Below are 10,267 nucleotides of genomic sequence, written 5' to 3'. Positions count from 1 at the left end.
CATTTTTCACTTTTCTCCGCATAATTAGACATATTGATGAATATTAACAATTAAGTTTTCCAAACGTCTTATTTCATCTGACGCCAGATTAAGACTGCTGCTCTTTGTGAATTGAATCCTGAGATGCTCCTTGCAGAAAACATCTAAGATTCACCCAGAAGGCTTTGCTCCACTTGCTCCATGCTAGTTGCTGTAGGCTCCCTATACGCCCCCCTGCACCCCTCAACTAGCACCCACCCTCCCACTCTTCCTTTCCCCCCTCCATGATTTTTTTTCCCCCTTTTTTGCTTGTTTGATATATTTCTTTCCACCCCTCCACCACCACCAGCGCCGTATTCAAAGACTTATACAATATACATGCTCCATCTGGTCAAACTTGGTGAACTTAAATATACCTGTCAAGTGCAACTTTAAAGTTTCCCTTCGCAACCTCGACTAAGTCTCGCCCAATCCACCAAGGCTTTAATTAAAAAGCAGCCCCAGTTCCAGGATGTGCTTCTTAAATGAGGGGGTTTGTGCTGGCAGACGAGGAGCTGGGGTCTTGCAGTGGGACCCGGCTTGTGGCTTTCATCACTTCCACTCCACGGCTCTGAAGTTCCGGAGAGGCATCTGTCTGACTTGAATTGGAAAAGATGGAGAGATGCACACAGTGAGAGAAATTTAGACAGAGGAGAAATTGAAGACGAGGGAGCGAAGTGTGGGACGTGGGGGGCTGATACCCTCCTTTTGTTCTGACTGTGCTGAGGGAGAGTGAAATGTTAAAGGCAGACTTTTCTCTGCATGAAAGTTCCAATCATTAACTCTCTGTATGGAATTTAATTTGGTATATTTTGATGACATTGAACAAAATAATCAATTCCACCATTCTTTCTCGTTCCTTAAACGGTAAACTGTGACATGCTTTTCATACTTTAAAAATAATCCATCCAGTTTGTTTGTCTTAAATAAATAAATAAAAATGACATAAGACAAGAAATAAATGTTAAAACAGCTATGGTTTAATTCAATTAGAAGCATCAAAATTGCCTTTGTTGTTTGTGTAGTTCAGGAAAAGTGTAACTTTAAGGTGTTGACAACAACAACAACTGTAAATCTAATAAACATGATAAAATCTGTAGATTTTAAATGACCATTAAGAAAAGTTCATAAGATCAATGAAAACAATCCTTCCTGTTCTGTGTTTTCACAGCAGAGCGCAAGGTTTTGCACCCACACCGGATTTAATTTCCAGAAAACCAGGCAACTGTGCCATCTAGTGGTCATTTCTGAAAATACAGTATTTTACTTTAGAATTCAAGAAAACTAAGCTTCTATTTATAACTTTTAAAGTAAAGAAATGTCAAGTTGTGAGATGTTATGTATCCTGTTTCAATCCAGTAAAGGTTATTTCAAAGTTCACTTTACTGGACAATAGATTCTCAACATTTATAAGACAATATAACAAGTCAAATGAATCTCAAAGCAAAGGAAGAATCGTAAAAAAAAAAAAAAGATCATGAGCGAGTGTCTTCAAGTAATATTCAACAACAGGAGTTTGCTGTTTTGTACAGGGTGAAGTAAAAATGAAAACAATATAAACATTGTGTTATCATTTTTTTCCATACTGTAGAAGTCAAATAATATTTGCAGCAAGCAGCTCTGAGGTGTAGGTGATAAAAAAGACAGGAAAGTTATTTTTACATCCCTTTTGTTAACCTTTAAAATATGTCCAAATAAAAATGCAAAAAGGTTTGAATCAAATCATTATTTTTAAAGTTCTAACTAAGTTTTTTAGGAGGTGTTCGCACAGCCAACTATCTCATGAAGTAGTTGCATAGGGCGACAAACTATCAAAAAATCCCACACACTACCACACACTAAAATCCCAACGTTTCGATCCCTCTGAACCTTTGTCAAGGGTGAAGTTCCAAAAAAAAAATACATAAAGGGGTCTAGGTGGCCGAGTGGTCAGTGCACCCCATGTACAGACGCTGCAGTCCTTGGCTCAGGCTCAGATCCAACATGTGGCTCCTTTCCTGCATGTCATTCCCCACTCTCTCTCTCTTTCAGATGTCTGCCTCTATCCACTGTGCTGTCTCTCTAATGAAGGCATAAAAAGCCCCCAAAAGAAATCTTTAAAAAAACCAAAAAAACACATAAACTTCAACAAGCGTCAATGCTTTGATTCAGAGGGGTCAGGGCCATAAAGGTTGAAAACCCTTGGTTTAGATGATCATATTTTACGAGAACTTTAATGTAGGACTAAAAGTTAACAGCGCAATCATTTCTCAAATTTATTAGAGAATATATTTGTTTAATACTTTTCATTGAAACTGTCCTCTTATATTTAAGAAATCAAAAGTCGCCGAACATCTCTCAGAGCATGACGACTCCAGGCAGAGAGCCAAAGCCTACTGAACCATGAGGAAGGGTTACAAACTTCTCACGCACATCTCAAATTTTCCTCCAAGCCTGATTTTAGCTCAAAGTCTGAGCTTTGTAATAGTTCGAAAAAAAAAAAAAAACACAAGGCAGAGGCATTTTTCTAAAGCTGTGTATCTGTTGTTGTGGAGTAAGTATGGTTACAAAACAAACATACTATCACATAAATAAACCTGACGATGAACATGATTATAAATACACTTTACACATTTGTGTCCTTTAACACACAGACAACTGGAAGATGTCCCCAGTCGATCAAATATATCTGTGGCCCCTATAGTGTCATTACACGTCAGCTGTAATGACACTATATACAGCTGATGAGGGGCATCAAAGGAAGAGTTCACATATCAAATAACTCAGACGGTTTTAAGGACGTGTGGAGGCAGTCAGTGCCTTTATATAAGCAGTCCCTGTGTTTCCACTCTTGACTTTCTGTAATAAGATTGTTTAATGGAAAATTAAAGAAGGAATTCTGTTGATTGTTTGCAGTAATAGAAGTGCACGCTCGCTAGATAATACACTTGACCCTGTATATTCCTTAAGAATGGAAGAGGTTTTGCTTCAGATAGCATAGCTCACTCCTAAGTGGATTTTCCATTTTACCTTTGAGCCCTTTTGCTACATTTCTATCTTCACAGAGATGGAGAAAAACAGCTTTTTGCACTGAACTGTATTAGAATCATTACTTTCCAAACAAATAAAATAAATGTATCAAGTTTTGGAACTTCATACCGAGTGCTGTTGCTTTGCTGAATTTAGTTCAAAGACAAAATCAACCATGTCCTCATCACACATAAACACTTGAAGTGTCATAAACTCTGTTTTATAATGTTGTCGTATATTGATGTTATTATGGCATTGTTGATGTGTTTCTTTGGAGATATATGATGTTGTTGTTGTACAGCTCTTTTAGTCGTGCTAAAGTGCTCTTAGCCCTTTACTGTTTTAATATCATTTGTGAATTTCACTGTGGATTGCTTTAATACTGTTGTACATTGGTTGTGTACTGTTGTGTAGATGTTTTTAGTGTATGTATGTTTTGTTTCTTAACCGAGATGTTGTCTCTGTCTCCGGCCCAGGGACTACAGATGTAAATGAGCTCATAGCTAACTCTGGTGTAGCTAACAGGCTGTACACTGTCCCTGTCAAAATAAACAATACAAATAAAAATAAGCTACCACTGCATACATTCTAAAAATTAATTTCAATTAAAGAAAAACCAACAGTTTTATCCCAGTTAAATTTTTGCATTGCGACGAAAGACCAAACTAGAAAAACCCTCCACAGTTAAAACTTCTACAACACTCATTTTTACAAAATGCTTGGCCATATTCACAGATACAGCTCCGTCCAGAGATCAGCGGCTTGCATATTGTGTTTGCATCCACTAAAAAAGTAGTGTTTAGCCTAACGTCCCCATTCCTCATTTATTTATTTAATCTTTTTGTTTGTTTGTTTCCTCCAAAGTGGCATGTTTCCATTCCAGCCTCCAAGCTTTCACCAATTAAGTGCTACCATATGTAGCGTAGTGGGCACTACTGAAGGCGACACATGCTAGCCATTATGCACTTCTGAAGCAATCATCAAGGCATCAAGGCATTCAAGTTTTACTTTGATTACTGCGCCGTTAACTAGAATGAAAAATCTAAATTAATGGGAAAATCAGACATTCATGGCGAGTAAATATCTGTGAAAAATCTTTATCTGCATCATAAATAAAAAAAAACATTAAATGTGTTTGTCTGAGATTTTAGACTTATTTTCAGAGAACACCAGCAAGACCTTTGCGTGTTCTGAATAGCTGTGATTTGTGAACGTCTTGTTGTCTGGACTCAATGCTTTCTTATCAGTGTCTGCATTCATCAACCTGTGTCAGTCACCCTGTTGTAGTGTGTTTTCATTTTTAGAAGCTTGGCGACTCACCGCGTGTGAATAAATCATAACAGTCACTACAAATCTCTCTGTTTCTTGTCAGTCTTGTTAGCGTATTCTTTCACCTCTCATCTGTTCTGCTGAGTTTGTTTGCTTTCCAGAGTAAGTTTTGTTTTGTTCCTATCCCCAACTTCTTCCTTTTTTACAGTACCCTCCTTGCTCCTTGTTTGCAGTTTTAATTATTTAAATTAGATAAAGTGGATAATTTGAATTCAAGTGTAGATTGGGGACTACTTTGGAATCCTTTGCAGGTAAAAATAAAAGAGTCCCCGCAGCTTTTCAAGAGCTTACTCTAATTGTTTTAGCTTCAGGATTAGCAAGCACAATGCTCAACTTTTAATAATAAAAAATGGATTCATTTTCAGGGGATATATAAAAGTTAATTTCTTAAATTTCCGGTCATTTTGTTTGTTTGACAGTGTGTATTATTTGTGTTATTTTGCCAACCATTACCATGAGAATGGCTGGGCTTTTACCTGTGTGTAAATGATACATTTCAGGCTACAAAAATTGCTGATAAAAAAAAGAAAAGAAAACTGTTTGCCTCTTTGTGCCACTGTGACATACTTCTACAAATGTTTTGCAGAGGGAAGGCTATGAAGAGGACAAACGGAAGGAGCAAAAGCCTCATAAAATGGAATTTATACCAGATCAAAACCAGCTCTGATCGCCCCCTGTCTGAAAACATGTTTACTTCCCATAAACACACACACACACACACAACCGGCTGACCACAGACACAAAAATAACACTCAAACGCGTTCTATCTACTTGTTACCTTCTACGCTTCCTCATAGATTCACTCTAACTCTGTTTTCCTTTATTATTCAAATATTTCGGTCCACTTCTTGGAAATTAGAAGGCACAAAAACCCAATAAATAACGTGGTTCAAACAATCCCTGATACATTGGTCTACACAGACAGTTAAGCCAAGTAAAGAAAGCAAAACATTGTCGTGTACACACACACACACACACACACACACATGCACTAACACAATGTTTTCCTTGTGTAATTAAATCATAAATCAATCATACATCTCTTACTCGGCCTGGGGGATCTCCCTGCGGCTTTAGAGGCCCACAGTGAAAGTCCCCGCAGGTCACTGGGGTGGCTGTTTTCCTTGGACATGTTTCATGATACTGCATTTGCTCTCTCTGGGAATTGGGTCTGTTCGAAATTGGCACAACAGTTGAAATTCTGGACATAAGAACAATTGTTGAGCTAAGATTCATCTCACTCCTGCACCCTAATACCATCAGGTTTGTGATTGAAGTAGCTCCCAAAGGGTGGCGTTGCATCCTCAATAAGCCAGAGGTTATTTCAGGTTTTCTCATGTTTGCTCTGTTTATGTTTTATAAAGGAACTCACAGCGGCACTGGTCACATGACACAGTGATTTCTGAATAAGAAGGCTTCACTGAGGGGGCAGGAGGGGAACCCTGTTTATTATAGTCTGTAAAAATCTTAGGATCTAAATTCATGATGCTGTAGAATAATTGAGATATCACACAACAGGCAGATGATTATCTCTTGATAGATTTAAGAGTCATATATTCCCTCCCGCTTCAACATTTGGTCAGTGCTTGAGGTCTTTTTTTTTTTATATAGTACATGCCTCTGTTGCACTGCTTGTGTTCACTCCTACATCGGTGTTGTTGTTATACCATTTTTAGCCAGCTGTGGCAGACCTGAGCACAATGGTACCATGTCAGAAATATACTGTATTCTAAAGACTTTATAAAGAAGTTGATGTAATCTTTGTGGCTGAAAACTACTGTTATTTCTACATACTCTCAAAAGTCTGTCACTTCGGATCAAAGCGTATGCTAAGTGAATTGTAGAATTGAAAAAAAACATAGGTCAATGCTCAAGTTTCTTAAACATGCAATATTTCCTTTGCCAGCAGGGGGAGTCTACACAGCTTGCGAAAACATTGTTCAGAAGTCTGCATGAAAATTACCATACTTCTCACTGAACTTATTAAGCTAAACAAAATATTTCCTCATAAGAAATGTTCCTTCTTCACACTGTATAAAGGTGCTTCCCATTATTATGGTCCAGTTTAGAGAAAATACAGAGAAAACAGGGTATGCATAAAGGCACAATATGCAACATTCTGAATATTAATATAGAATAATCTAATATAGCCTATATAAATGTATTGGGTAGTATAGACTTCCTGAAAAGAAAGTGAATTAAAACTCCCTAAAGATTTCTTATTCTCAGGTCTGTGTTCACATGGACGGGACAACGCTTCTTTCAGCTTGTTTATATTTTACTCAAACATGTTTCATACATGCTTTTTTTTTTTTACGGTTGAGCCCCTGCTACCAAGTGGTGGAAAAGCAATGGCCCCACCCAATCAAGGAAGCTATGTGGCATTATAATGGAGTGTTGGGGTAATGTTTTGATCTTAAAGTGGCCTTTAAGGGCGTGGCTTCTTTGTCATTGATAAGTTGGTACAACAGAGACCTGTCAATCAGGAAAGTTGACAATTGGCAAGTATATTAAAACAAATTGGGATTAAGTTCATCTTGGTTAATAGGGCCCTTGAATAGACTCGGGCATATGTTCACCAGGGCTTTTGCTGCTCTCTCAGCACTCTCGTTTGAAAAGAGCGCAACCAAGGAACCAACCAAAAGGAGGGTTGGGACTTATGATATCAATTTTGTCAACAGCATCAGTGGAGGAAACTAATACGCAGCTGTTTTCTTTTAATCAAACGCAAACGAAACGGAACAGAAAATAATAAAATAAGTCATCTGTGGAGTGGTACACACGCTTTGCTCTGCTAAGGTTACCCAAAAAAGTAGAGATGCACATTTACATGAGCTTCTTAAGCTGCCTTTTGTGAGAAATGCTCTGAAAATGGACTTGAAGAAGAGTGGACCTCCTGCTGATGTAGAGCTTTAAGTCCATCCTCAGGTTAGACATATTGATGACTGGCTTATCTGAGCCGAGAGCCAGCAGGCCTGGGTCATTAGCCCTGTCTGCTGTGGCTACGACACCAGATGGAGGTGAAGGTATGGCTGTAGGCTGTGCTGTGATCCAAGACTTCTAAACATGTAACCCAGTCTCCTCTGAGGGTCCCTAACCACAGGAAGTCTCTCATGCTGCTCCACTGATCTCTACCTCATTGCCCTCTCCCAATGTTTCACCAATAAATAAATACATTTATGACATCATGTTTTATATGACAAAGGTGGTAGAGTCAAGCGCATTGATTGAGGCTTGGCTGCTTGTTGTTTGTGATCTCTGTGTTCTTTGTTCAACACGACAGACTGGAGTCAGTGTATGGATTTTTTTTATGCTGTTAGCTCAACAAGAATAGATATAATTGAATTATCCTCTGTGGAACTATGTAATATGAGATATTTATGAGGTTATGAGTATATTTGAGAATGGTCTCATTTTTAACCAAGACCTTTAGAGAACAATTAATTCAAAAGGTTAGTCATTTCGTGGATTTCCCCCATGTACTTTATGTAAGATTCAGTCGCTTGTGTTTGTGTGATCGATCAGCTCAAACAACTACTAACTTCAGACTTTATTGCTCTTTATACCAAAGGATTGTGTTTTAAATGTATAAAGCAAAATATCTCGTTCTATCTTTTATTTAGATACATGTCATAGTTCAGGTATGAATTTAGAATTTCCCAAAACAATTTCTTAAATGAAACTTGGTTAAACAAAATTGGAGGTTTTTGCAGACATTAAATGTAGGTTAACTGTATGTATACACTGAATTTACATGGTGATGAATAAAATGGTCATGTGTTGGCAGAGCCATTTGTGACAGTCTTTAATTTCATGGAAATCAGAGTTTACAGCTCCACAGCTGCTTCGTGTTCAGGAAGAATATTCAGTGTAAACAAGCACAGGAAATGATGATAATGATGATGTCAGGGCATGCTCATGGTTTTCAGACAGCCTCTTTTGGCACTTGGTTAGCTTAAGTTTATTTCTAAATTTAAAAAGCTAGATAAAGTCAGACTACTGAACAAGGGCCTCACTACGCTTGTCCATCATCAGTTTTTGTCAACCTATCTCTCAGAAAAACACAACCCCTCCCCCTAAAAACATTGCTTTATAAAAGCACGGAGCCTGCAGTTAATTATCCGTATCTACAAACATACTCTATGTCACATGCTCGCCCTGCCCTGGCATGGCTGGCAGTGCCCATTTCCTCAGCTTTGATCAGCAAGCACAGGAAACAACAGTCAGTGTTAGAAGCTTGGCCAGTATATCTCTAAGTACACTGAGACAAACTGCATCATGGTTAAAAAAGAAAGAAAAAGGCATTCAACTCTGAGATATCGTGCTACAAAGCAATGAAAATGTTGTAAGAAAATGTGCAGCACAGACAATGCAAAGGGTTCATGTGATTTAATCTGGTACAATTTTATAAATTTACAGATTTGGTATCTAAGTTTTGTAATTTTAAACATGTTAACATGTTAAACATCATTAATTGAATTGGGGTTTGCAGATCAACTACACCTAAAATCTGCCAAAATGCATCTAAAAAGACATTTTGACTCAACATATTTAAGCACCCAGTGAGAGGGGAAATGTGTTGGCTCAAACTATCGATGGTAGAGGGGCTGCAAAGGCAATGAGGTTCCTTTGAGCACTAAAGATTCAAAGCCACGTACAATAATCCAAAACACGCAACAAAGTTAACATGGTGCAATCACAGAAAAGCAGAAAGCAGAAACATATACATTAACAGCAATCGCACAATGAAAAACACACCCCAAAAAAAAACCCCACAAAAGACCTAGTCTCACAGAGACACAATTATGTGTACAGATGATTTGCCGGCACCACAGAAGAATGCCAATGCAACGTGAACATGGGACAAAAAGAAAAGCCAGGCTTGTATGTGGGTAATGTTGGGAAAAAAGTTGCAGTTTGGTTGGCTTCAGGTAGAAGAAGTACTGGTTGAACGTTGAACCTGAACTCCAGCCTTCATTCATCCATTAACCTCTGACAACCAACCTGTTGGACTTTATATACAAGGTCTCCTGATTTTAAGAGAATCCACTAATAAATGATCCTAATGGACTCTCCATTGTTATCATTTATATCTTATTTATGTACCAACAAAAATGTTTACATTTTAAGGTAACTTAAAACCAGAGCTTTGCAGGCAATTCATTTTTCATTCAAATGAGATATCACAACCCAGATGTGTAAAAGTTTTTATACTCTATTTAAACTTCTTATTGAATATAGAGAAATCTAAAACTATGTATGAATACCTGTTATTGCAGATCTGTTAACTCAGTCAACAATACGACACATAAACCATTGCCATATTGTCATATTTTAAGGTACATTTACTGAATCATAAAACTACACAAACCAAAATGTCAGATTTGCTGCTGCTGCTCGTCAAAATAATCCTTTCAGTGTTGTGTTTCAGTTTGAAAACAAGCCCTCTGTTTTAATTGTCTACACAGGTGGGCTTCTAAGTATGCTTTGACCTGCAGGGCCGAACGAGGGGCCCATTATACGGGTCAAAGATCAGTTTGGTGCTCCGGGCAAGTTGATCTGAGTGGTGCTTAGTTATGCATATCCAATGAATCACAACAATCACAGCTAACCTGGGTGATTATCCATGTATTTTAACACGTGAGGACCATGAAATTGTTTGCTTAGCATTATAGATTTGTGTGAACTGATTAGCCTCAAACATACATTTGAAGAATATTAAAATCAGCCCTTTCTTTTATTTTTTAGACAAAATTCAATTTCGCTTAGACCGAGGCCATTATGAATGATCATTTTTTAATTCATGCATTATTAGGATCTGTGTACACACTGAACACAAACACGCGACGACGCATCCAAGGCTCATCACGTATGATATCTCAGCCTGTCAGCAGAGACATAATTACTGGCA

The sequence above is a fragment of the Labrus bergylta genome, chromosome 1 (genome assembly GCF_963930695.1).
Source record: "Labrus bergylta chromosome 1, fLabBer1.1, whole genome shotgun sequence".
Lineage (NCBI taxonomy): Eukaryota > Metazoa > Chordata > Actinopteri > Labriformes > Labridae > Labrus > Labrus bergylta.
The sequence above is the reverse complement of the archived record's forward strand: the minus strand, read 5'-3'. Positions refer to the sequence as shown.